The 26606-nt window shown below is 53.5% G+C and overlaps 1 pseudogene; it reads left to right on the forward strand.

Annotated features, from left to right (window-relative positions):
- Positions 1-473: 473 nt before the first annotated feature.
- On the forward strand, positions 474-25762 carry LOC117088027 (annotated as a pseudogene).
- The last annotated feature ends 844 nt before the right edge of the window (positions 25763-26606 follow it).

Below are 26606 nucleotides of genomic sequence, written 5' to 3' on the forward strand. Positions count from 1 at the left end.
TATTTTGAAAGTTTTCTTAAAAGCCCTTCAAGACAGGAGGGAGGTGTTCACTCAGAGGCTGGGAAACCCACATCCCAGCTTCTGAATATCTCACATTTGCAGGCTTGATTTTATACAAAACTATAAGGCCTTTTCTGAGAATCGCTGTGTGAGAGGATCCTCATGATACTCAGGAAGCGGAGGGGAGACCTCTGGAAGCTCAGGAGTCGAGGAAAGTGAACCTTGTAATCATGAGTTAGTAACTTCAAAAAGGCTGTTTAAAAACATGCTCATAACATGCTTTTGAAAGGGTTGCGGTGTGCAGTAAAACATCAGGACTCCTTCATTTTGTTAAGGCTTTTGCTTTCTTTCCTTTGTTATTCAATGCTCTTTTGCATGCAACTGCAGATTTTCATCCTGTATCACAGACACAGGGCTTTTATCCATACTATCCCTCCCCAGCCTTCTCATAAACACAGCACACAGCTTGATAGATGCTCTCTAGGGTGACCAAGGGTACTTTCCCATCCCATCAATATCTGTGTTAAGACTTCTTTTTCTTTTCTTTCTTTCTTTTTTTTTTTTTGGTTTGTTTGTGATGGAGTCTTGCTGTGTCGCCCAGGCTGGAGTGCAGTGCTGTGATCTCAGTTCACTGCAACCTCTGCCTCTTGGGTTCAAGCGATTCTTCTGCCTCAGCCCCCCAAGTAGCTGGGACTACAGGTGCATGCCACCACGGTCCGCTAATTTTTGTACTGTTAGTAGAGATGGAGTTCTGCCATGTTGGCCAGGCTGGTCTAGAGCCCCTGGCCTCAAGCAATCCACCTGCCTCGGCCTCCAAACATGCTGGGATTACAGGCATGAGCTACCACACCTGGCCAAGACTTCTTTTATTGTAGTCATCATGGAACTGTAATGACTAAGAAGGAAATGTGGCTGGGAGTTGCTTACAGAGAGTAAGCAAGCAATAGGAAAACCAAACCAAACCACAAAAACATAGGTAAAAGTTCTAAACAGATACTTCACCAAAAAAGATATATAGATAATGTATTAATTTGCTAAGACTACTATGAAAAGTACACAAACAGAATGGCTTAAACAATAGAAATGTATTATCTCTCAGTTCCAGAGGCCACAGGTCCCAAGATCAAGGTGGTGGCAGGGGTGGTTGTGGGGCTCTGCCTTTATCTTCACACAGCATCCTCCCTGTGTGCATGCATCTGTTTTCAAATTTCCCCTTTTTATAACAACATCAGTCACATTGTATTAAGGACCATCCAGATGACCTCAACTTAACTTGATCTTTTGCAACGACTCCATTTTCCAATAAGATTCTATTCATAGACACAATTCAACCCAGAAAAGACGGCAAAGAAGCACATGAAAAGATGCTTAACGTCAATAGTTATTATGGAAGTTCAAATTAAAAGCTGAACTAAGATACCACTTCATACCTACTAAAAAGGCTTTAAAAAAATCACCACCACACACACAAACCTGATAATACCACCTACTAGCAAGGGTCTGGGACAACTGGACCACTCACACATTGTTCATTAGAATGCAAAATGGTACGGCTACTTTGGAAATCAGTTTGAAAGTTTCTTATAAACACGTATGTATCATACGACCCAGCAAACTCACCTCTAGGTGTTCATCAAAGAGAAGCGAAAATGTAGGTTTATGCAAAAATGTGTATATGAAAGTTTATAGAACTTTATCTATAATCACCCCAAACTGGAAACAACCCAGATGTCTTTCAACTGGTAAATGAGTGACCATCTACCCATATATAAAGCCAGTTCAAGGAACAAACATTTTGTTGTTTCAACATTTGTTGATTCACCCAACAACATGCATAAAACTTAAATGTATTTTGGTAAGTGAAAAAAGCCAGACCAAAAGATTACATGTTATATGATTCCATTTATATAAATTTCTGGAAAAGGCACAACTATAAGGACAGAAAATAGTAAATGACTGCTGGGGGTGGGGGTGGGAGCAACTGACTACAAAGAAGCAGGACAAAAGAATTCGGGGTGGAGAGGAACTAAGAAATTGGTGGTTGATACACAACTCTGCATTTGTCAAAACCATTAGAATCCACCGAGTTAATTTCACAGTATGTAAATTATAAAAACTGTCACCCAGGATGTGGGATTATGAAGAAAGGAGATTACCTAAGTAACTTTGGACAACCGTTCAGATTGGCTACTATAAAGCTAAAGACAAAAATGATTGTATGTAAACACTGTACTCTAGTTTTGTAAATTTTTCTCTGACAGAGTTATGTGTTACCAACTCTAAACTATGGGTATAATAAGGTTGAACTGTGAAAATATGGTGTAAATAATGAGAGCCAGGCTTCTATCAGAGAAATAAGTTACAAATAAGAAAAAGATGCAGATAGCACTATTCACAATAGCAAAGATATGGAATCAACCCAAATACCCATCAATGATAGACTGGATAAAGAAAATGTCATACACATACACCATGGAATGCTACACAGCCATAAAAAGGAATGAGATCATGTTCTTTGCAGTCACATGGATGGAGCTGGGAGCCATTATCCTCACAAACTAATGCAGGAACATAAAACCAAATACTACATGTTCTCATTCATAAGTGGGAGCTGAAAGATGAAAACACATGGACACAGGGAGGGGAACAACACTTACTGGGGCTTGTCAGGGGAGGGTGGTGGGGGAGAGCATCAGGGAAAACAGCTAATGCATGCTGGGCTTAATAATTAGGTGATGAGTCGATAGGTGCAGCAAACCACCATGGCACACGTTTACCTATGTAACAAACCTGCACATTCTGCACATGTATGCCAGAACTTAAAATAATAAAAATATAAAAAATAAAATTAAAATAATTTTTAAAAAGATGTGGATTATAATGAATCCTATGGTGCTGAAATAGTGTCCAGGGTTTCAGTATGAATTCATAGATACACAAAAAAATAGTTGTGTGTGTCAGCATTCACAGGTTAGTATATATGCTGTCTATATATGGGCAGTTTAATCAGAGATAGAAATGGTAAGAAAGAACCAAAAAAAATGCTATAGATTAAAAACACTGTAACAAAAATGAAGAATGCCTTTGACAGGCTTATTAGTAAACTGCATTTTGCTGAGGAAAGAAATCTCTGAGCCTGAGAATATCTCATGGAAATCACCAAAACTGAAAAGGGGAAAAAGACTGAAAAAAAAATACAGAATATGCAAGAACTGTGAGACAACTGCAAATGATGTAACATGTATGTGATGGGAATTCCAGAAGCAGAAGAGAAAGAAACAGGAGAAATATTTAAAACGATAATGGCTGAGAATTTCTCTCAATGTGAGACACCAAATCACAGATCCACGAAGCTCAGAAAACATCAAGCAGGATAAATACCCACAGAAAAACTGCATCTAGCCACCTAAGTGACAAACTATAGAAAAAAAAATCAAAAGATGAAGAGAAAATTCTGAAGGAACACAGAGGGGAAAAAAACCACCTTACATATGGAGAAGTCAAGATAATAATTATATCCAACTTCTCCTCAGAAATCGTGTAAGCAAGAGGAGAATGGAGTGAAATATTTAAAGTGTTGAGAGAGGGGAAGAAAAAACACCACCAACCTAGAATTCCATATTCTGTGAAATTACTCTTCATAAGTGAAGGAGAAATAAAAACTTTCTCAAGCAAAAATTGAGGGAATTAGTTGCCAGTAAACTTGCCTTGAAAGAAATGTTAAAGAAAAGTTCCTTGGGAAGAAGGAAAATGATACAGGTCAGTAACTTGGATGTATATCAAGAAAGGAAGAGCACTGGAATAAGAATAAGTTAAGATAAAATGAAAACTTTTATTTTCTTATTCTTAATTTATCTAATAGATCAATTCAGATCAAACTGATCAATAGATCAAACAGATCATTTGTTTAATATAACAATTTGTAATAATATATTTGATTATGTATATATCTTTTGTATATAAATGATTGTATATGTTTGTATGCAAGTGAAATGAATGATAATAATGGTACAAGGGACAGGAGGGAGGAATTAGGACAATTTTGTTATTATAAGGTACTCACTCTACCTGTGAAGCAGTAGAGTGTTATTTAAAAGTGAACTTAAACTAGTTGTAAATGTATATTGCAAATCCTAGGGAAAACAATACAAAAAGAAATATAACTGACGGATATGCTAAGAAGGGAAAGAAAATGGAATCATGAAATGCTCAATTAAAACCACAAAATATGGAAACAGAGTGGAAGTCAAAAATGGAAACAAAAGCAAGAACAACAAATAGAACACAATAACAAATATGGTAGATATTAATCTTACTATGATGATATAATAATCATTTTGAATGTCAATGGTCAATCACCAGTTAAAAGACAGAAATTGTCAGAGTCGATCAAAAACAATACCTAACTGTGCACTATATGATGCCTGCAAGAAACTCACTTTAAAGAAACATATAGATTAAACGTAAATAAATAGAAGAAAAATATACCATGCTAACACTAATCAAAAGAAAGCAGGAATAGCTATATGAATTTCAGACAGAGCAACTTCAAAGCAAGGAAATTTAGCAAGGATAAAGATTCTGTCAAAGCATTACAGAATGACAAGGGGGATCCAATCTCAAAGAAGACAAAACAATCATTAACGTGTATGTGCTAACAACAGAGAATCAAACACCCTGAGGTAAAAACTGATAGAAGTGTAGGAAACATAGATGAATCCACTGTCATAGCAGGAAACTTCAACACGTCTCTATCAGACATGGACAGATTCAGCAGGTGGAACATCAGCCAAGGACTTAACAACTCAACAACGCCATTAATAAACTGGATATAACTGACATCTATAAACAACTTCATCCCACCGTAGTGAAATCCTGTGTCCACTAAAAATACAAAAATTAGTTGGGTGTGGCTGAGGCAGAAGAATCGCTCGAACCAGGAGGTGGAGGTTGCAGTGAGCCGAGATCATGCCACGCACTCTAGCCTGGGCGACAGAGCGAGACTGTCTCAAAACAAGCAAACAAAAATCCCAAAACACAAACAACAACAAAAGAAGTTACTGCAATGATCCAGATGGAGAAACTGAGGCACGGAAAGATGAAAAGCAGAGTTAGTAGACAGCACAGCGAGGATTTGAATCCAGATACTCTGACTCCAGCAGCCCCCTCTTGGCCACTCCACTCTGGTGTCCGGCCACCAGCAAGGACCTGGGTCTGCCCTGGGCCGAGGCGTTTGTGGTTCTCTCCCTGCAGGACGTGCAACCAAGGCCAGGGCGGCACTGGACATCGTGCACCAGGTTCGCGTGGACCCTGGGGGGTCCTTCCTGTCCTGCGAGCTGTGGCCCCGTGCGCTGCGCAAGCGGGATGTGTCTGTGTGCCCAGACGCACCCTCCTTCTACCAGCTGCAATACTGTAGGTGCAAGCTGCGCTTCAACCTGACCTCCAGTCAACACCTGCTGGTGCCCGTCTTTGTGAGTAAGACACTGAGGCTTGGCGGCCTGGGTTGCAGGCACATCTGGGCCCACACCCCCGCCTGCCATCTGCTTGGGGAGGCACAGGACCCGGAGCTCGAGGGTGGCCTAGCGGCCACCAGCGCCTGTGAGGGCCTATTGAGTGCACTGTGACATGTATACTTGGGGCAGTCTCGGGTGGTGGATGTGGAGATTTGCTCCAGCCTGGGCACGCACTTGTCTGGTGGCTTTGCCCAGTGCACTTTTCCTCTGCCAGCCTCGGTATTCACGCCTGTAAAATGGGAGCGACAATGCAGGCCTCGTTGATCTCTAGGACAGCAGTTCTCAAAGTTTAATGTGAAAGCCGGGTAGTGGTGCACCTGTAGTCCCAGTTATTTGGAAGGCTGAGGCGAAAAGGATCACTTGAGCCCAGGAGTTCAAGGAAGAACGAAAGAGAAAAGAAAAGAAAAGATAAGTTTACTATGAGCTCAAATCACCTGCAGGCCCTGTTTAAACAGAATGTTTGCAGGGTAGGTCTGGGGTGGCGCCCAAACACTTGGATTTCTGAAACCATCTCAGGTGATATTGAAGATGCAGGTCCAGAGATCCCACTTTGAAAACCTCTGTTTGACTGGACTAAGTAACTGAAAAAGCAGTTGGCTTCTCTTCCCTGCGGCATCAGTTATGACTGTCCTTCACAGGTCCCTTTAGGCTGCTCTTCTCCAGGAAAGCCACCCCTCACCCTGTAGCCATTCTGCAGGGTGTGGTGAGGAATCCCTTTGAGCCCCTCTGACGGGATCAGCGTTCCGGGAAAAGCAGGCCTCAGCTTCCTGGCTTGGTCTGGCTGAAGGGTGGTGCTGGCTACTGCCTGCAGCCCTAATGGCTCCCTGACTGGGGCTGATTAGAGCAGCTTCCACTCCAGGCAGAGCAGGGCCCCTTTCTGTTGGTGTTCAGGTGACCAGCCGCACCCTCACAGCTCTGGAGGTTGGGGGTTTGGGAGGAGTAGGGGATATGTGCACACTCTCAGCGTCCACTGTTCCCAGGAGGCCCTCAGCTTAGATTGCTCAGGCAAAAACCATGGGCTGTGGCTGCACAGGGCCTAATGACAGGGAGCCCACAACACAAGCTGCACAACATCTGGACCTTTGAAGGCTCATCTGCCCTGCACAGTATTCTCATTTATGGAGCCTGTGCTTGTCCCTTAATGTACAGTTGATGTTGTTAAGCCTGAGCAGCAGCTGTACACACAGGGCGTCATTCCCATTTCACAGATGAGGAAACAGGCTCAGAGGGGAACTTGCCCAGGGTCACCTAGTCATTCAGTGAGTGGTGGGTGGGAGGGGGGGACTCCGCATTCATACCCTGGTCTCCAGACCCAAGAGCTGATGCACTCTCCAGCCCTCCCTCCAGGCTCCCTGGTCCTGTGTGACCCAAGGGGCAGAACTGGTGTCTACAAGGGGAAGTCCGAGGCACGTAAGACCTTCTTCCCTGTTGAGCCCTGAGCTTCCTCAGGAGGTAGTGGGCATCAAAGATGCTTCCTAGGGCCCCTCCCCTCCTTGGATTCTGAATGCTGGCAGACATGTCCAAGACACTCCTGCCAGCTTCCCTTCTCTGGGCGGCCCTGGGCCCAGAGAACAGGGTGTCCTAGTGACCATAGGCATCTCCTCTGCTCGGGTGTGGGTGTAGATGCTTTGGAGTGATTCTTTCCCTTAGGGAGATAGAGGGAAGGTCAGAAGCCCTGGCCAGTTGGGAGGGAGCACAGTGCTGGAAATGGCTGGCGTGCAGAGGAGATGGAGAATAGCCTGGAGGCCTGGGCACAAGCCTCCCCACTCAGGATGGCTGTCTAGGACTCTGGAAGACAGCATTTTGTCAGATTTGGAGCCTTCTGAGCTCTGCTTTGAAGGTTTGGCTGTGTGTGAAATGGCAGAGAAGGGCTTTCCAGGTGGAGGTTACAGAGTGCGCAAAGGCCCAGCGGGAGGAAAGTGCAGAGTGTCCGTGGGCAGTCACAGGTAGTGTGGGCAGTGGGGGCTCAGCTGGGCAGGATGGGCCTCTGGGACGTGCAGGAAGAGCAACTGAGGGCCAGTCCTCCCTGTGTGACCCTGGTGCTTCTTCCCCAGGAAGGTGTGTTCCGGCTGTCCAACGAGGACTACTTCATTGAGCCCCTGGACACTGCCCCAGCCCGGCCCGGCCCAGCCACGCCCAGCCCATGTGGTGTACAAGCATCAGGCCCCAGAGAGGCTGGCACAGTGGGGTGATTCCAGTGCTCCAAGCACCTGTGGGATGCAAGGTATGCTCTTCTGCTCCCAGTTCTCGGGTGGGTGCTGGGCCTGGAGACATGACGGGGCCTTTCTAGAAGCCCCTCTTAACATCCCCATGCCCACTGCCCCTTAGACCACAGGACACAGATAGACAGACGGATACATCACCATAGCCTGTGCCCTTAATTGTGCCACAAGACTGTGTCCTCTGCTTTTCAGGCCTGCCCCAGTCAATCACCTAGACGGACCTCCCTTGCTCCATCTCACCTACCTCTCCCACCTTGGGGCTCAACCTGCCTCTGCTCCCTCCCCCCCACAGCCTATGGCACCTGACTCTGCCAGCCATTCTCCCCCCAGTGCCCAGGCCAGGTGAGCCATGCCCAGCTCCAACAGGGCCACTATCCAGGAACCTCCCTCCCCCGCGCCACCCTGTTCCCACCCTAGAATAACTAACCTCTATTACTGGGACCTGGAGTGTGGTACCCAGTGCCTCCTCTGCAGAGCAGCAGTAGTGCTGGCCAGTCCAGGTGAGGAGCTGCCTGCTAAGGGTTGCTAGGGTTTGGAGAATGCTTGGCTGGCATGCTAATCTCAACCTGCCCACAGCTCTGGTACTGCATTTGCTGGAGCACATATCCACAGAGGTATGCTTCTTGGCCTCAGTTTCCCCAGCTTCTTAGATATGCTTCCTCTTCTGATCTGGCGCAGCCTGGGTCAGGGAAGCAGGCCCAGTAGGGCCAGCTGGGCTGGGTCTTGGCCAACCTCCCCCGGCTGGGGTTTAGAGGGTGGGGTCAGCCTGTGTTGGGATTTACTAACCCCCCAGGGTGGGAAGAAGTGACACGGGGAGATAGGGGCCCAGTAGCCAGTTTTGTCAGGCCCAGGAGTTCCCCTCCCATGGACACAGTACTTTACTGTGTTTATATCCACCCTTTCATTTGCCCTTTGAGGTCCCCCTGTGAGGCAGATCAACATTCCTATTTTTAGTCAGGGAATCTCAAGATCAGAGAAGGGAAGTGACCAGGAAGAGCCACACAGCACAGGTCTGGGGCAGAGCCAGGAGGGGAATTCAGGCCCCTGGCCTCTGATCCCTGTGTGGTTCCTAGTGCCCCAGAGAACTTGCTGAGGAGAGACCCTGGAGACATGTGCCCTGGGTCAGGGTGGGCCAGAAGGATGGGGAACAGATGTTCCCTCGGGATCAGATGTTTATTTAAGACTGACTTGTTGAGAGCCATCGCTCTACCTGGGATAAAGTGATGGATGTGGAAGAGCATGATCCTGCACTTGGGGACTCTGTCTCATCGTAGCACTTCCCAAGGAATATTTCAGGGAATGTATTCCAAAGAATGCCAGTAGCGTACTATGAAAAAAGATGCTGCTGTTGAATAAGTTTGGCCACACAGGATTAAAAAAAGTAAAACAGGCCAGGCATGGTGGTGCACACCTGTTGTCCCAGCTACTTGAGGGACTAAGGTGGGAGGATTGCTTGAGCCCAGGAGGTCAAGGCTGCAGTGAGCCGGGATCATGCAACTGCACTCCGTATGGGTGACAAAGTGAGACCCTGTCTCATTAAAAAAAAAAAAAAAAGGTAAAACAGACTTCTTTACTACAGGACTTCTCAGAGCCTTCAAAATAAATAGGCGTTGAGAATCCCCAACAGAATAGGCAGGCAGCGTTCCCCAAATTTAGGAAATAAGCAGGGGCTTTGAAATAGCAAAACCTGAATTCCGAGCCCAGCTTCACCCTCTCTTTAAGCTTCAGTTACTTCATTTGTAAAATGAGGATAATTGTGCCTGCCTTAGAAGTAACAAGATTAAATGATATAATGCATGCTAAGCTCCAAGCACAGGGACTGTACATGTTAGGCTCAATCAAGGCTGGCTGCAGCTATTTTTTTGGCTGTTGCAGTGTCTGACCCACAGCCATCTTCAGGACAGCCACACCTTTCTTTACCAACGCCACCTACAGACTCCAATTATCATCATTCTCCCCATGCTAGATTCAGACCTGAGTCCTAGAACTTGAGTGGGTTTGTCCCAAAGATAGCAAGACAGGTCCCTTTTCACCCCGTTTTCTTTCTTTCTCTTTCTTTCTTTCTTTCTTTCAGATGGAGTCTCTCTCTGTTACCTGGGTCGGAGTTCAGTGGCGCGATCTTGGCTCACTGCAACCTCTGCCTCCTGGTTCAACTGATTTTCCTGCCGCAGCCTCCTGAGTAGCTGGGACTATAGGCGCATGCCACCACACTTGGCTAATTTTTTTGTATTTTTAGTAGAGATGGGGTTTCTGCATGTTGGCCAGGCTGGTTTTGAACTCCTGACCTTGTGATCTGCCCACCTTGGCCTCCCAAAGTGCCAGGATTACAGGTGTGAGCCACCGTGCCCAGCCAGTTTCACCCCATTTTCACCCCCAATTCTGTTCTTGCTCTCTGAGGTCACAAGCCCTTTTGAGGGGCTCTTGTTACACTTTCAGCTCACCGGGAGCCTGTGGTTACCTGTAACCTCCAGATCTTACCTTCACAAACACTGCACACCTTGGTGTGCTCTCCAGGCCTGCAGCAGAACAGGGCTGGGCTTCCCTGGGTGTCATTTATCCAGTTGAAACACCCTGCCCTGACCTTGGGCCATTAACCGATGCTGCTTGGTTGAGTTGATCAGCCAATTAAGACCCTGCCTCCCTCCAACATCTCCCAATGCCTGTATTGCCCCATAGCTCCTGGGAGACAGTGAGGTTATACATGCTGAGGGAAGGCCTTTGTGGTGGTACTAAGCTGTCCCTAGCCCTGACTCAGAATACAGTGTGGGTCAGTCCTCAGGCAGGCCGAGCAGACCCTCAGCGCTTCTGGTCCTCTGGAGTCACTTTGCTGGGGATGATACCGAGCTTACCTATCTGTGGTCTAGGAAAGATTTGTGGTCTGGGAAGGGGCTTTGGAGGTCTCTTGTCCTCTTCAGGTTCTGGGGCTGCTGGGTTGGGGTAGTGTGTGTGAGGTGTGGGGACACTCATGCATTGGTGTACGTGCATCACCTGTCCACTGTGCAGCCTGTGTGCACCCGTGTGAGCGTCCCTGTGTGTGAGCATGGGTATGCGTTGCCCTGGGTGGGAGGGTGGGTTGGGTGAGCATTGGCTCCTTGTATCCTTCATCCTGGTGACAGCCTGACCCCCCCGTCTCTTGAGCAGGTGGCTGGCCTGTTTTATGACCCCAGCATTGGGAACCGCATCCACATCACTACTGTGCGCCTGGTCCTTCTGGAAGATGAAGAGGTGAGCAGTCATGTAGTCCCATGATGCCCAGCAATGGCTTTGGCTGCCAGAGCCCTCCTGCACCATGACCTGTGTAGCTCTGTATAGAAGGGCACAGTGAAGGCCTCCTTGGCCTGGACCATGTCCCCTGCCAACCCCTGGTTCCTGAAGGACCCTCTCTCAGGTCCCAGGTCCCCTGCAGGAGGTTCCTACAGGAGGGGTGGTCAGGCCAGAAGCTGGACTGGTGCCTGTGGGCCTCCCACTGCCCTGCTGGGCCTCTGTCTCCTGCCTTTGTATGGAGGACAATTGGGCCTGACCTTCTTGGAACTCAGGGGAGGCATGAGCAGTCATTCTCTCTGCTCCCAGGAGGATCTAAAGACCACACACCATGCAGACAACACTCTGAAGAGCTTCTGCAAGTGGCAGAAAAGCATCAACATGAAGAGGGATGCTCACCCCCTGTACCATGACACCGCCATCCTGCTCACCAGGTACTGCCAGCTGCAGGAGGGTGGGAGCCTGCATCTCAGGGAGGTGCTTCACGGCCCTACGGGAGAAGCCCTGGTGGAGGAGGGGGCCGTGCTCTCAGGGAGCCCCAATTTTAGGAGAGTTTCCGCACCTTTGGCCCAAGGCTGGATTCTGTCTGCACTCGGGGAGGTCTTTTTATTTTGAAATAATTGTGGATTTTCATGCTGTTGTCAAAAATAATAGAGAGAGGGCCTCTATAGCCTTCGTCCATTTCCCCCAGTGGTAACGTCTTGCATGACTAGAGCACCGTATCCCAACCAGGAAACTGACACTGATACCATCCGCAGACTTCCTCAGATATCATTAGTTCCACACATACTGCCCTCTGTGTGAATGTGTGTGTATTCAGTTCTGTGCAGTTTCATCACTGTGGGTTCACCTACCCACCCCCACAGTCTAGATACAGATCTGTCTCATCAGAAGGATGTCTCGTACTACCAGTTTATAGTCACAGCCACCTTCCTCCCTCCTCCCCTAACCTCTGGCAACTGCTGATCTGTCCAGAGGCAGTTATCTTCCCTCTGCTGAACTCTAGCAGCTTCTGTCAGCACCCCTGCTGGATAGTAACCAAAATTGTTCTGTGCGGGTCTGTGCTCCCAAGGGCCAAAGAGATGCCCAGCGGATTGTGTGTGAATGAGAGCACCTGCTTCCCACGTGGCCACTGTGCTGGCCTCATGCCACAGAACGGTGGGAGGGACATCCTTTTCGTTTGGAATCAGTTCGGGGGGACCCTTCCCTGGCCTTCGCTCAGGTGGGCCTGGCACTGGGCCAGGTTAGCCTGAAGGCCGCTTCTCTGCCTGTGCAGGAAGGACCTGTGTGCAGCCATGAACCGGCCCTGTGAGACCCTGGGCCTGTCCCACGTGGCGGGCATGTGCCTGCCGCACCGCAGCTGCAGCATCAACGAGGACACAGGCCTGCCGCTGGCCTTCACTGTAGCCCACGAGCTCGGGCACAGGTACTGTGCCTGCCCCCATTGCTACACTGAGAGCTGAGCTTCACCCTCCCAGCCTGGGGGCACTGGGTATCCAGCCTGTGGGTCACAAAGTCCAGGGGAAAGGAAGCTCTCTCGAGAAGGAGCCCCAACTGTGGCCATGTGCTGTCCCTGCACTGTCCCCTCCCCACAACCAGGCTGCTTCCCTGTAAAGCAGGAGAGAGGCCTGCCTGGGCATCTCTGGGACTGGCCTGGGGGGAGTCTTATTTAAAGGGGAGTTGTGATGGGCCAGAAAGTCATCGTAGGTCTTTGGCTGTGCCTCCCCATTGCCCTTAGTACTGTATTTTTTACTCTCGATCCCTGTCCCTGTTCCTGTTGGCTCTGTGGCCTGGGCCAGTGCCTGCCCTCTCTAGGCCTCTGTGTGCTTCCCATAGATTGAGGGGTTTGGATTCAGTGACGTCCAAGGCTCCCTGCATCTGACACCGCTGCCTGAGGCTCCTGCCTTCACAGGCCTCCAGCCACCTGTGCTCGGGCTGTTGAGCTGGCGAATATGGCAGCATCTTAGATTGTCCAGCAAGCTTTCAAAGGCAGGCTCCCAGGGGGTTATGTGGTCAAAGCTGTTGGGGTCATCCATTCAGACGTCCGGGTTTCATGGGTGATGGCTGTGCCTGCAGGACCTTAAAGCTGCCTATGGCTGCAGAAAGAACAGCCTGCCGCAGTACTGCAATTTTCTGGTTGTGTTACCCTGGCTAGTTCCTTAGACTCTCTGAGCCTCCCTGGGGGTAATAATGAGAACTGAGTGAGACTGTGTTTCTGAAAGTGCTTAGCATGGCCCCTGGCACACAGCAGATGCTCAGGAAATAATTTTTCTCGTGTCCTTCCCAAGGATGGTCTCTGGAGACCTTTCTGTGACACAGCAGCTCAGATCCCCTAACTCAAGTGCACAGCCTTGGGACAAGGACCTGTGAGTGGGAACCTCTGTCAGAGTGTTCTTGAGGCCAGTGAGCTTGCAGCGGCCATCACGGGCCCCCATCTGTGCCACCTGGTTTGCCATTGCTGGCCAGCCCCCAGGCAGGGGCAGGTCTGCTCTGGGTCCCTGGCCCTCATTTCAGGCCAGAGCTGGAGCCCTTGGGGTCCTAGCTGTCATACCCTCATTTTACATTAAGGAAACTGAGGCTCAGAGAGGGGAATGTGACTTTCTGCAGCCACTGGGTGTGGCCATTGGGTGGCAGAACCAGCCCTAGAACTAGGACTGTGCACCTTGTGGGTCTCCAGGGGAGGGCAGGCTGGCAGCCTCCCGCCAGCTCACCCGCCCCTGGGGCCTGTGCTCTCACACAGTTTTGGCATTCAGCATGACGGAAGCGGCAATGACTGTGAACCCGTTGGGAAACGGCCTTTCATCATGTCTCCACAGCTCCTGTACGACGCTGCTCCCCTCACCTGGTCCCGCTGCAGCCGCCAGTACATCACCAGGTTCCTTGAGTAAGTCCTCCAGCACCGGGCCCCTACGCCTTGATCCATGAGGTCAGGGTCTACTGGGAGAGCTGCAGACAGTCACATTGGAGGGGTAGAGGGAAGCAGAGGGACAAGGTCTTGATCTGTGAGGTCAAGGTCTAATGGGGGAGATGCAGACAGTCATACTGCAGAGCCGGGGTAGAGGGAAACAGAGGGGCACCTGGCAAAGATGTGGTGCTGGCATCCCAAATGTCCTCTTCGAAGGGACACTTGAGCTTGAACTTGGAGGAGGAGCGAGAATTCACACATGTGCAGAAGGGAGAAGAATGGCGCTCCTGGTAGAGGAAGCCTGAGAAAGGCCTGCAGCCGTGAAGGAGCGGGAAAGATTTCAGGAAACGGCAGAACCCTGAGCGAGGCTATGGGAGCCAAGGCTGCATAGGAAATGAGGCTGGAGGAGGCGAGGGCCGGACACAAGGTCCAGTGAGAGACAGGAAGAAGGGGCCACTAAGGGAACTGAAATACAAAGCTTTCTCCATTTTTTCATGTTCTCTTCATTTGTTCTGGTGTTCTTGTTGTTGTTGTTTGTTTTTTGAGACAGAATCTCACTCTGTCTCCCAGGCTGAAGTGCAATGGCACAATCTGGGCTTACTGCAACCTCTGCCTCCCGGATTCAAGCGATTCTCCTGCCTCAGCCTCCTGAGTAGGTGGAACTACAGGTGTGTGCCACATTGCCTGGCTAATTTTTATATTTTTAGTAGAGACAGGTTTTTGCCATGTTGGCCAGACTGGTCTTGAACTCCTGACCTCAAGTGATCCACCCACCTCGACCTCCCAGAGTGCTGGAATTACAGGCACGAGTCACCATGCCCAGACTGTTCTGGTGGGTTTTGTTGTTTTGTTTTGTTTTTTAATTTGCTATTTAATGTTGTTCTAAGTATGAAAAAGTTTTTAATTTAAATTATTGGCATAAACTGTATCATTCATCTTTATTTTGTGCAGTGCCAGTTTTAAATGCAAATATAAGAGTATAGCTGACCCTTGAACAACTCCGGGGACAGGCACGGCTGCCCTGGGCTCTCTCCCAGGGAAAGGGCTGCTTTCCAGACCTCACCCTTCCACAGACGACCCAAGGTCTCTGCCTGGGTGGGGTCATCGGAGGCTCTGTTGTGTCAACTGTGATGTGATGCTCTCCAGCTCCTTGTCGGGCCTGGCTCCAGGGTCTGGGCTCAGGGACGGAGGCTGTGGGGTCAGAGAGCAGGGCCACATGAGGGCTTGGCAGTCCAGGAGGCCTTCTGAGGGAAGGGCCCTGGCAGCGTGTGCAGAGGGCTGGGATTTGGGGTTGGGGTTGTTTAGCCAGCTGGAGTGCCCAGGAGGTGAGATGAGAGAGGCCGGGAGGGCCTGTGCTGCTGGCTGCAGGTGGAGGATCAGCTGAACCGAGCAGGGAGGCTGGAGTTTCCTACAGTTGTAGGGCTCTGTGCCCCCTCCCACCTCTCCTCCTCTCCTGGCCCCACTGAGGCTTCTCCAACGGGTCTCACAGGCTACACCCCCTCCATCCTCCCGTCCCATCTCTAGCCGTGGGTGGGGCCTGTGCCTGGATGACCCTCCTGCCAAGGACATCATTGACTTCCCCTCGGTGCCGCCTGGCATCCTCTATGATGTGAGCCACCAGTGCCGCCTCCAGTACGGGGCCTACTCTGCCTTCTGTGAGGACATGGATGTGAGTGGGGCTGGTGTGGGTGTGGGGGTGTGGGGACCTGGCAGGAGGGCTCAGGGGACAGCTCTCACCAGCCCGTGGATGCCAGCCTGGGAGTAACGTCGCCTGGCCTGGGCTGCACCCCCGAGTGATACTGTGAGACGTCAAGTGGCCTGTGGGAGAGGCCAGGGATGGGCAGCCACAGACCCAGCTCTGAATTCTGGGTCAACCATGGACCAACTGTGACACTTCCGGCAAGTCCCTTAGCCTCTCTGGAGCTGGCTTATAAGAGGGAAAAGGGACCCCAGTGGGGAGGGTCTATTTATCCTGGAGAAGATTGCCTGAAGTGATCTTCTAACGGGAGTGTTTCCAGAGGAGGGGCTGGGCCAGGAGAGGTGGGGACAGCTGGGGACCGCTCTGAGGAGCACAGCCCTGGGCGCCCCACACCACCACATGGTCCGGGGAGGAAGGTGGGAGCAGGCACACAAGAAGGGACCTCTGGGGGTCAGTGGGCCCCTGCCATGTGGAGGGGTGCCTAGGGGACCCTTGGGGACAGGGAGGGGGCAGGGTGGGTAGTGGCGCTGGGAGGGAGTGAGGGTATGGCCCATGCCCTCCTCCTCGCAGAGTGTCTGCCACACACTCTGGTGCTCTGTGGAGACCACCTGTCACGCCAAGCTGGATGCAGCCGTGGACGGCACCTGGTGTAGGGAGAATAAGGTAGGGGATGTCCCCAGTCCCGGCGGTGGGTGTGTGAGACGCCAGACCTGCTGTAACCAGGCCCTGGGGTCAGCCCCGGCTCACAGTCTTGCTTGTGCTCCTAGCAGAGCCCCGCACTCACTGCAGCCCAAGGCCCCATCTGCAAAGTGGAGGCATTGGGGCCAGGGCTTGATTCCATGATTCCCCAGAGTGTCTTCAGCTGAGTCAGCATGCGGGCTGTTTTACTCCCTGCTCAGCTCCTCCCTGTGGCCTGGGTCACAGATGATTGTGATTATTGTGAAGGGGCCTCTCTCACCTTCCATCCTTCCCCTCTGTGCCTGTCTCAGCCTCCCCACCCACCTTGTTCTCACTAGGGTGAGGATGACTGATAAGCTGGGGGGTGGGGTGGCTCTACCTCCATCTGTCTCAGTAGTGGTATCTCAATGGGGAGTGTGTACCCGTGGGCTTCCGGCCTGAGGCGGTGGATGGTGGCTGGTCCAGCTGGAGCGCCTGGTCCATCTGCTCCCGGAGCTGTGGCGTGGGCGTACAGAGCCCCGAGCGGCAGTGCATGCAGCCTACGTGAGTGTGGGGCCCAGGGTGCCCTGGGCAATGGGACAGAGGGACCCAAGCAGTCAGCCAATTGCAGGAGCTTGGCTCTGTCCCAGCCTCTGGCTCTTAGAAGTATCCTCATAATGGTCAGTCTGAGTGTCCAGGCCACCTTGAGTCACTTTCAAGCAGTGTTCTGGGGGCTGACAGGGTCCCCACTGCTGACCCCTTTGCAGAGAGGGGGACACTGAGGTCCAGAGACTGGAGAGACTCATCAGATGCCACATGACAAAGCAGCTGCTGCCTGGAAGGAGGCAGGAGAGGGCAGTGGGGAAGAGCATGGGTTCCAGACCTTAGATGGCTCCAGGTTCAAATCCCATCTTCATCCTTTCTCTGGGCCTCATTTTCCCCACCTATATAACAGCAGTGCCCATCCAGTAAAGTTGTAGTCAAGGGCAAATGCAGTTTTTGCAGGCCAAGCCCTCAGTCTTGCAGCTTGTCTGTAGGGGGCACTCAGCAGGAGGGGCTTGGTGGCCTCAGAGACACAACAAGAGTCTGAGATGAGACTGGGGGCAGCTGGGAGGATGGGCCAGCACTGAAGGGATGGCCTGAGGTGTGTGACTTCACCTCTCTGGGCCTCTGTTTCCCCATCTAAACGGGGTGGTGTGAAGATCTGCTGAGACATAGAGGCCAGTGGTACCATAGACCTGAGGTACTACCCGGCTAATCTTCACCTCAGGAGGCCACCCGGGGCAGGCATGGGGTTCACAGCCAGCCCCACCCAGGGCCCTGTGCTTATCTAATACTGGCCTGTGGCCCTCCCTGCCTCTTGACCTCCAGGTCTGAGCTGGGTGGGGGCCAGCAACCCTGGCCTAGATGCGGAGGGTTTCAGGAGCTGTGCTTGGTCAGACCTCTCAGCTGGCTGAGGCCCTGGGCGCTTTCTTTAGACCCGGGCTGGGGTACTGCCACCAGGAGGGAGGCTGAGGATTCAAGGGCTTGTTAGGATGCTGGTATCATGGGCTGGAGACTCGGAGCAGTCCCTCCAGTCAGTGCCAGTCATGCCTGCAGCTTGTCCCAGCTTCTCAACAGCCCTCTGCAGAGGCAGCCCCAACCTCACTTTATACTGGAGGAAACTGAGGCCCACAGGGTGGCTGAAGACTTGCCCCCGATCACACAACAGGTTGGGGGCAGAGTTCAGGCTTCCTGCTGCCACCTCCCCGCAGGTCCTTACAAACAGGGAGGGTGTGTCTGGGCCAGAGGGTGGGCAGCCCAAGGGAGGAGAGCAGCGTGCACAAAGCTGGGCGGCAGGGATCTCGGGGTGTGGGTGCAGGAGGAAGCCGCTTGCTCTGGGCTGTGGCCAGGCAGTAGTATTCACCAGGCCCTGGGGCCCACCCCGCTCATCCCCACAGACCCAAATACAAAGGCAGATACTGTGTGGGTGAGCGGAAGCACTTCCGCCTCTGCAAGCTGCAGGCCTGCCCCGCTGGCCGCCCCTCCTTCCCCCACGTCCAGTGCAGCCACTTTGACGCTACGCTCTACGAGGGCCAGCTGCACACATGGGTGCCCGTGGTCAATGACGGTGAGTGCTGCCTCCCATGGAGACACTGAAGCTCAGAGGGCTGGAGGTGTGTGGGTCCAAGGTTACCCTATGATGCAAGCAGGAGGCCCAGTCTCCACCCCAAGCCTGGGCCACTCCCACTGTCCCCTGGGGCTGCTGCTCACCCCTAGCTCCCCAGTCTACAACCTTGCAGATAGCTACCAGCCCAGCCGGAGCCTCCAGCATGTTGTAGCTGCTTGGGAGCCTCTAGCCTGCTATGGATGTGTGTCACAGAGGGGTCTTCCTCTTCCTGGTGGCCTCCACACTCCTGCCCCAGCTGTTGCTGATGGCTCTTCTACTTGGGCCTCCAGTGAACCCCTGCGAGCTGCACTGCTGGCCCTCAAATAAGTACTTTGCCAAGAAGTTGTGGGACGCCGTGGTCGATGGCACCCCCTGCTACCAGGTCCAGGCCAGGTGGTACCTCTGCATCAATGGCATCTGCAAGGTGTGCCTGGTTAGGAAGAGGCTCTCCCAGCACTGGCTGCCCTCAGCCCCACTGGCGGGCCCCAGGTTCTCTCCTGGGTCCCTCCTGGTCCTCCTCAGGCCACCCTCCCCATGCTCTACCTTTGGACTTCCCAGCCCCTACCCTCTATGACCTCTAAGGCAAAGCCCCTGCTATGCCTCCTGGCACTGGGGACCCCTCCCAGTCAGGCCTCACTTCCCTGCATCTCCTTGGATGCCTGCACCAGCACCACCCCAAACAGGAAGCTGGAGCCCAGGCAGTGACTTGACCTCTTGCTGGCTGGCTGACCCCAGGCAGTGGTTTGCTCCCTGATAGAAGGGGTTAAATGAGGTGGCACAGGTGACATGAAGGGCTCTGAGCCCCGAAGAGTAGTACTCAGTATTTGGTAACAATTTCTATTCTTATTTTTAATAACAATGATGGCCTCTCCTCTTTGCCCATGTCCCTAGCCACCTACTTGTCCCTGCTTCTTGCCCTCTAAGCCACTGGTGTATCAAGGCCTGGGCTCCGAGGAGGACCAGCAGGGAGGTGCCAACCCCCAATGCCTTCCCTGCATGTGCTGGTCAGGAGTGCATCAGATCCCCTGCTTGCCCGCAGCCTTTGCAGAACTCTTCCCTTCTCTTGTCTCGTGATGCTCACGACATGCCTTTAAGGGAGGGGTGGATCTCCCCATCTCACATCTGAGGAAACTGAGGCTCAGGGAGGTAGAGAAGTTCACCTGAGTCAGAGGCACAGCTGGGGTGGGGCAGGGCCAGAGAGAGGCCTCCCGACCCCCACTCCCAGCTTTCTCCTCCTGACCCTGGCTGGCCCCCAGGACTGGGACCACAGAGGGCTGACCACCAGCACCAGGGGCCTCCCCTCCTTGTGTGTTGCAGAACGTGGGCTGTGACTTCAAGATTGACTCCGGTGCTATGGAGGATCTCTGTGGCATGTGTCACGGCAATGACTCCACCTGCCACACTGTGAGTGGGACCTTTGAGGAGGCCGAGCGCCTGGGTATGGGGTGGGACCGCTATTGGGGAGGGGTGTGCTCTTCACCTGGTGGCCCCTTCCCCATCTCCCCTGGGCCCCTGTCCTTCGTCTTGTGGTCCCCACCCAGCCTAGAGATGGCTAAGCAGGGAAGCCTTGCTGGGGTGGAATTCTTGCAGGAGTCAGGGGACCCCTGGCCCACATGCAGAGACCTGTCCCCACGGGGAGTCCTCCGGTCCCAGAGACCCCAGGCAGGGCCAGCTCGGCTTGCGTGTGGCCCCTGGGCCTTTCAAAGAATGGTAGTCTCCTCCTGAAGCTTCTGAGATGCCCAACTCCGTGCCCTCACCTCTGGTCTGTTTTGCACACGTTGCTCAAGTACTGACTGTGTGCTAGGTGATGGGAACATGCAGGTGAAGTGCTCAGTCCTGCAAGGGGACAGAACCTTCTGGTGTGACCAGTGCAGTAGACGTAGGCCCAGAGGGCTGTGGGAGCACCAAGGAAGAAGGTCCTGGCCTGGGGAAGTCAGGGAAGGTTTCCCGTAGGAGGTGGAAGTTGAGCTGAATCATAAAACTCAGAAGAGATGGAAGGGGCCTTCCAAATGGAGGAAAGAGCTTGTACCAGACCCTGGAGGCAAGAAGAGAAGGCAGGACCAGCTATGGGGCCTTGAATGTCAGGCTGAGAAGCTTAGACTTCATCCCGGAGAGCAGTGCACTGTGTTGGATAAAGCACTGGCCCTGGAGGCTGCTCATATCCCAGCAGGACGCTCATGCACGTTACTATCCCTGTCTGCCTCACTCTGCTCATCTGTAAAATGGGGATAACAATAGTACCTAGGCTATAGGGCCATTACCCATGAGCTTACACATGTGAAGTGCTGAGAGTAGTGCCTGGCATGTGACGGAAGGGAATGAATAAAAGCAGGCCGCATGGGGATGAGGAGGGTGTCCCAGGAGAAAGGCCTCAACACTTTGGTTTTTTTAGAAAGAGAATTAGTGTAAGGGATGGATCCAGCCTTGTGATGAGACCAGCTTAGGTCCCCAAGTGAGGGGTGATGGGGCATGGCCACGGGGTCAGGATTTGTGGCACCTCTGTGAGGTTTTGGTGGTCTATGACAGATCTGAGCAATTTGGGGAGCTCAGACTTTAAAGCTAATGGTGAAATCTTTGGCATCAGCAGGTGGAGGCAAGTGGGGAGAGACGTGAGGGAAGTGGGTGGGGATAAGCAACCTTTTCACCCTGGGCACAACCTACCCACAACCCTTGGCTGACAGAGTATGTGGACGTGGGGCTGATCCCAGCCGGCGCATGCGAGATCTACATCCAGGAGGTGGCCGAGGCTGCCAGCTTCCTGGCACTGCAGAGCGAGGACCCAGAGAAGTACTTCTTCAGTGATGGCTGGTCTATCCAGTGGAACGGGGACTACGAGGTGGCAGGGATCACCTTCACATATGCACGCAGGGGCAACTGGGAGAACCTCACATCCCCGGATCCCACCAACGAGCCTGTCTGGATCCAGGTGTCTGCCTCCCAAGGCTCAGGTGGGGGGAGCAGAGGCGGAGTCCTCAGGCCCAACACCCCTCATGGCAGGTCTCATCCTGGAGGCGTGAGCCCTGGGTCAGTCACACAGCTTGGCTCTGAGCGAGGCCCTCCTGCTGTGGCCTCTACCTCGATTTTCTCATCTTTAAAATGGCCCAATCATGTAGCTGCAGTTCACAGAGGTGGCTGGGGTCGGCTCCTTTAGGACTGGGTGGATGGAGAAGACACCTCGTGCTCACAGGCTCCTGCCTGCCCACCCAGCTGCTGTTCCAGGAGAGCAACCCCAGGGTGCGCTACGAGTACACCATCCACAGGGAGGCAGGTGGCCATGGTGAGGTCCTGCCACCCGAGTTCTCCTGGCACTATGGGCCCTGGACCAAGTGCACAGTCACCTGCGGCAGAGGTGAGAAGTGGGGCAGGCACAGCCCCGCCAGCAGGGTCTTCATCTCTGGACAGGGATGCTGGCTTCAGCTTCTAGCTCACTAATGGGCCACCACGGGTTTGGAAGTTGGCTTCTCTGAGCCTCAGTTCCCCATCTGTGAGATGAGGCTGGCAACTGCCCCATGTCACAGGCCCACTGGGAGGGTAAATGGATGAGGCAGGTGGGTGCTGGCTCGCGGCGCGTGCTCAGTGTGATGACAAAACGTGCTCATTATGATGACAAAACGAAAATGGAGAACTGGACAGATACCTTCCAAAGCTAGGAAACCCATGTTATCTAATACAGCTGTATTTTATTTTATTTTATTATTTATTTCACTTGAGATGGAGTCTCACTCTGCCGCCCAGACTGGAGTGCAATGGTGCGATCTTGGCTCCACCTCCCAGGTTCCAGTGATTCTCCTGCCTCAACCTCCTGAGTAGCTGGGATTTACAGGCACGTGCAACCATGCCCGGCTAATTTTTCATTATTAGTAGAGATGGGGTTTCACCATGTTGACTAGGGTGGTCTCGAACTCCTGACCTCAGGTGATTCGTCCACCTCGGCTGCCCATAGTGCTGGGATTACAGGCGTGAACCACTGCGCCTGGCCTAACACAGGTGTCTTTAATTGGATAAACGTGAAAACCAACACATATATTTGCAGCACTAGACATTCGGGGAATTGTCTTTCAGCAAATTGGCTGCTTCGCAGGTGGACTACTTGGGAGTGTCTGCAGAGGCAAGTGCCCCATGGTGCCTGGAACAGACAAGGATTCTTTGTCTCAGGCAGGAAGTCCCAGGTGCACAGTCCAAGCTGGTGGGATCTGGAGCTGATTGGCCCTCAGCCACACCATCCTTGCTACAGCAGCCTCCCCTCACTCCTCTTGTCACAGATGATGTCCTCCCTTCCAGGGCTCTTATCCTGTACTGGGCAGGAAGAAGGAGAGGGGAAAGGGCTGACTCCCAGCGAGGGACTTGTGCCTTTTTCTGCCCAGCCAGGACTGTGTCCCAAACCCCGCTAGTTGCAAGGGAGCGGCAGTGGGTTCTGTTTTCAGCAGGTCTCATTGCTCCTTGAACTAAATCAGAATCTGTTGGTGAGGAAAGAGGGGGATGGGTGTGGAACTGGCAGCTCAGGGGAGGGATAACTTACACTCTGGACCACAGGGTGGGGGTGGAGCCGAGAAGGCAGAGCCACCTGCAGAGGGGGTTCTGTGGCTGGGCCTCAACAGGCAGTATGGGAGTAAGTGTCTGAGGTGAGGAGCATGGCCATGCAAAGGCCCCAGGATGGGCAGTGGCGGCGAGTGTGAAGGACAGGAGCAGTGCCAAGGTTGGTGCAGGGGTGGAGAACAGGGGCTGCCCCTTATTGCCCAGTTTCTTTTCCAGATATTCTCTGAGCCATTGGGAAGGGTATGGACAGTGGGACGGCCTTGACGCCATAACTGGGTTTGCATGCTAGCAGCAGATGGCATGGATCGAGCTATTAGGATGTGCAGGGCACAGGCCGAGCCTGCACATGCAAGAACACACGCAGTCCTCTCTCCAGGGCTTGGAGGAGGCAGGATTGTTGCTCCCATTTCCCAGAGGAGGATGCTGAGGTTCAGAGAGGCCAAATGAGCTGCCCAGGCATCTCAGCTAGGAAGCAGAGGGTCTGGGCACCCAACCCACTAAACCTCCACACTCTGCCACCCCTCCAGGGACAGTCAGAGGGGAGGCTACATAGGAGAGGGTGAGTGAGGACAGCAAGGAGGCGATGGTGGAGGTCTGCCTTCATCCTGACATGGGGAGTAAGGCGCTGGGAGAATCTAGCAGAAAGGGTGTCTTTGGGTCTTGGGCAGTGGGCACCTGGGTGCCAGTCCCAGGCTGAGCCCCATGGCCCCTAGGTGTGCAGAGGCAGAATGGATACTGCTCGGAACAGCAAGCAGGGCCCGTGGACGAGGAGAACTGTGCTCCCCTGGGCCAACCCGATGACTGCCAGAGGAAGTGCAGTAGCAGCCCTGCCTTGCCAGGTGAGCCCGCCTCCACTCCGCCACGAACTCCCCACCCCTGCCACAGGCCCCTACATCTGGGTCCCCAGGGGCCCTGGGGAGGAGCAGAGGGAGCCAGGCTTTCATTCTTTTCCCAAGGCTGAAGCACCAGCCCCCAGTCCCCGTCACCCCAGCCTGGGCCAGCCTGGACACCTGTGGTCCTCCTCTTTGGGCCCCTGGATGTGGAAATAGGCCTCAGGTCACACTAAGTTTCCCTGAGGGGAGGGTGGCAGGAGCAGAGGGGCTGTGCCATGTTACCAGGCTTTGAGGGCAGGACACTTACCTGGGCTTGGAGCTCTGAAGAATCATCCACTGGCCTCAGCCCCAGCTCTGCCCAAACCCTGAGGGCCTGGAAGCCCAGCCTGGCCCTCCCTGCTGGTGAGCCTGCTGATGCCACGGTGATGCCACCCATGTGCCCTCACCAGGTGATGGGCAGGTGAGTGGCAGCTGTGCTCCAGCTCCTGTGGGCCTAGGGGCCTCTCCTGCCGGCCATGCTCTGCATCCCAGCATGGGGCTGGATGAGCAGAGCGCCCTGGAGCCACCCGCCTGTGAACACCTTCCCTGGACCCCTACTGAAACCCATTGAAACTGCCATGTGCCCTGTCCAGCCACCTGGGCTGTGGGGAACTGGTCTTAGGTGAGTGTGGGATGGGAGGGGGCCCGCCTCCAGCTCCACCCTTGGTCTTTGGCTACAGGTAGGCAGACAGCCTTCCTGGAGCCCTCGTGGGTAGGAGGGAGCCTGGGCATTCCAGAGTCCAGCCCCTGACTCTAAAGCCTCAGGGATCAGGAAGCCCCTAGCAACCATGTCCACAGCCATAGCCTTGAGCTGGGCAGGACCAGAGAGGGCTGTCTGGGGTCTCTGCCACTCTGACATAGGGCAGTGGACAGGTTACCCAGCCATGCCCCAGCGTCCCCTGGCAGCCTGCCTCCCAGCCTAAGCCCCTCACCCTGGCTTCCCTTACAGTGCTCAGTGACATGTGGGGAGGGCACTCAGCACTGAAATGTCCTCTGCACCAGTGATACTGGTGTCCCCTATAACGAGGCCCAGCAGCCAGCCAGCGAAGTCACCTGCTCTCTGCCACACTGTCGGTGGCCCCTGGACACACTGTGCCCTGAAGTCTCAAGACAGCTGCTCCTCCAGCCATGAGCTCTTCAATGAGGCTGACTTCATCCTGCGCCACCTGGCCCCAGGCCATTCACCTGCCTCATGACTCAAGCCAGCCACCATGGGCAACGGCATTGAGGAGGAGGCCCTAGAGCTGGACATGCAGGGGCCCGTGTTTGTGGATAACTTCTACTATGACTACAATTTCATCAACTTCCACAAGGATCTGTCCTATGGGCCCTTTGAGGAGCCCGATCTAGACCTGGAGGGGACAGATGATCAGACTTCCTGACCAGACAGCCGTCCTGCTGTGCCTTCCATGCGTAGCCCTGTGCCTGCCACAGAGCCTCCTGCAGCCAAGCAGGAGGGGCACCGGGATCTTGGTCCCCTAGGCCTTGACTCAGCCACACTGGCTGCTCCCTACCCCCACCCTCAGAGCAGACCCCTGGGAACCCTTTGATCAATTTCCTGCCTGAGGAAGATGCCCCCAGGGGTGCCCCAGATCTTGAGTTCCTCAGCCTGCCCTGCAGGTGTGAAGTTTGAGGCAGGAATGATGAGCTTGGGGGGATAAGGGAGCCCAGCAAAGGCCAGCGGCAGAAGCGGGTGGAGGAAGGGCCTCAGATGGGCAGGACAGCTTCTGCTGGGCCTGTTTGGAACTCAGGGGTTCAGAAATCTCAGATTTGGGCCCTGAGCTGGGTCCTGGAGTCAGCTGGGCCAGCATTTGAGTCTTTGTCCCACTGGCTGCTGAGTGACTCTGGGCAGTTTCTTTGCTTTGCTGGGACACTGTTTTCTCATCTGCAAAACTGGGACAGCTTGGGAGAGGAGGGTTGGGAGGATTAAATGAAGGAACTCAATGAAGCACAGGGCCAGGCACAGCATGACACTGGCACAGACTCAGTTTAGGGTTTTCAGACGCGCACCTAATAACAACAAAGCCTGATGGGCTGGGCCCCGGCTGTGAAACCTTTCTCCTCCTCTCCTGCCCATGGGCTGCTGCAGGTCCTCTGCCCTGTCTCTCAGGCAGAGTGTTGTCTTGCCCATATCTCTGCCCACTGCTGCGTCAGGGCTCCATCCCGGGGCCCCTGCCCAGGCCTCTCAGGTGTGTCCCGTGTGAGGGGCTCACTGCCCTGCAGCCCCGAGGGCTGTCCCACTGTTCTCATGCCCCTCCCCTCTGCAGGAGCCGATTCCACAAGTGAGAGTGGGGTTCCAGCACCAAGTGGGCTCTAGGAGTGGGACCAGGTCCTCCAGGAGGCACTGAGGGGGTGGCTGGGAGCAAGGGCAGGCCTGTCAGGCACAGGGCGCAGGGATGGTTTCTCAGAGGCCCCCACTGCTAGGGCTGGCCCAGGAGACACACATTCCTTCCCTGTGTTCCACAGTGTTGTGTGACTGACTCCCTGTGGCGGTGGTGTCCAGTGGCACCTGGTCAAGTGTGTCAACACCCAGATGGGGCTGCCCGAGAAAGACAGCGACCAGCGTGGCTACGAGGCCTGGCCTGAGAGCTCCCAGACGTGTGGCACCGAGGATTGTGAGCCTGTCGAGCATCACCGTGAGTCCCCTGACTCCAGGCTCTCTGCTGAAGTGAGGTGGGGTGGGGAGGGTGATGGGGATATGGGGTCGTCAAACCATTGCATCCACGGCACCGGCTGGCTCCATCTGTAGTCTGGGCTCAGGAGCCATGTGGCCACTGAAAATCCTGATGCCA

Source organism: Trachypithecus francoisi, unplaced genomic scaffold (genome assembly GCF_009764315.1).
Source record: "Trachypithecus francoisi isolate TF-2019V2 unplaced genomic scaffold, Tfra_2.0 Contig00712, whole genome shotgun sequence".
NCBI classification, from domain to species: Eukaryota; Metazoa; Chordata; class Mammalia; order Primates; family Cercopithecidae; genus Trachypithecus; species Trachypithecus francoisi.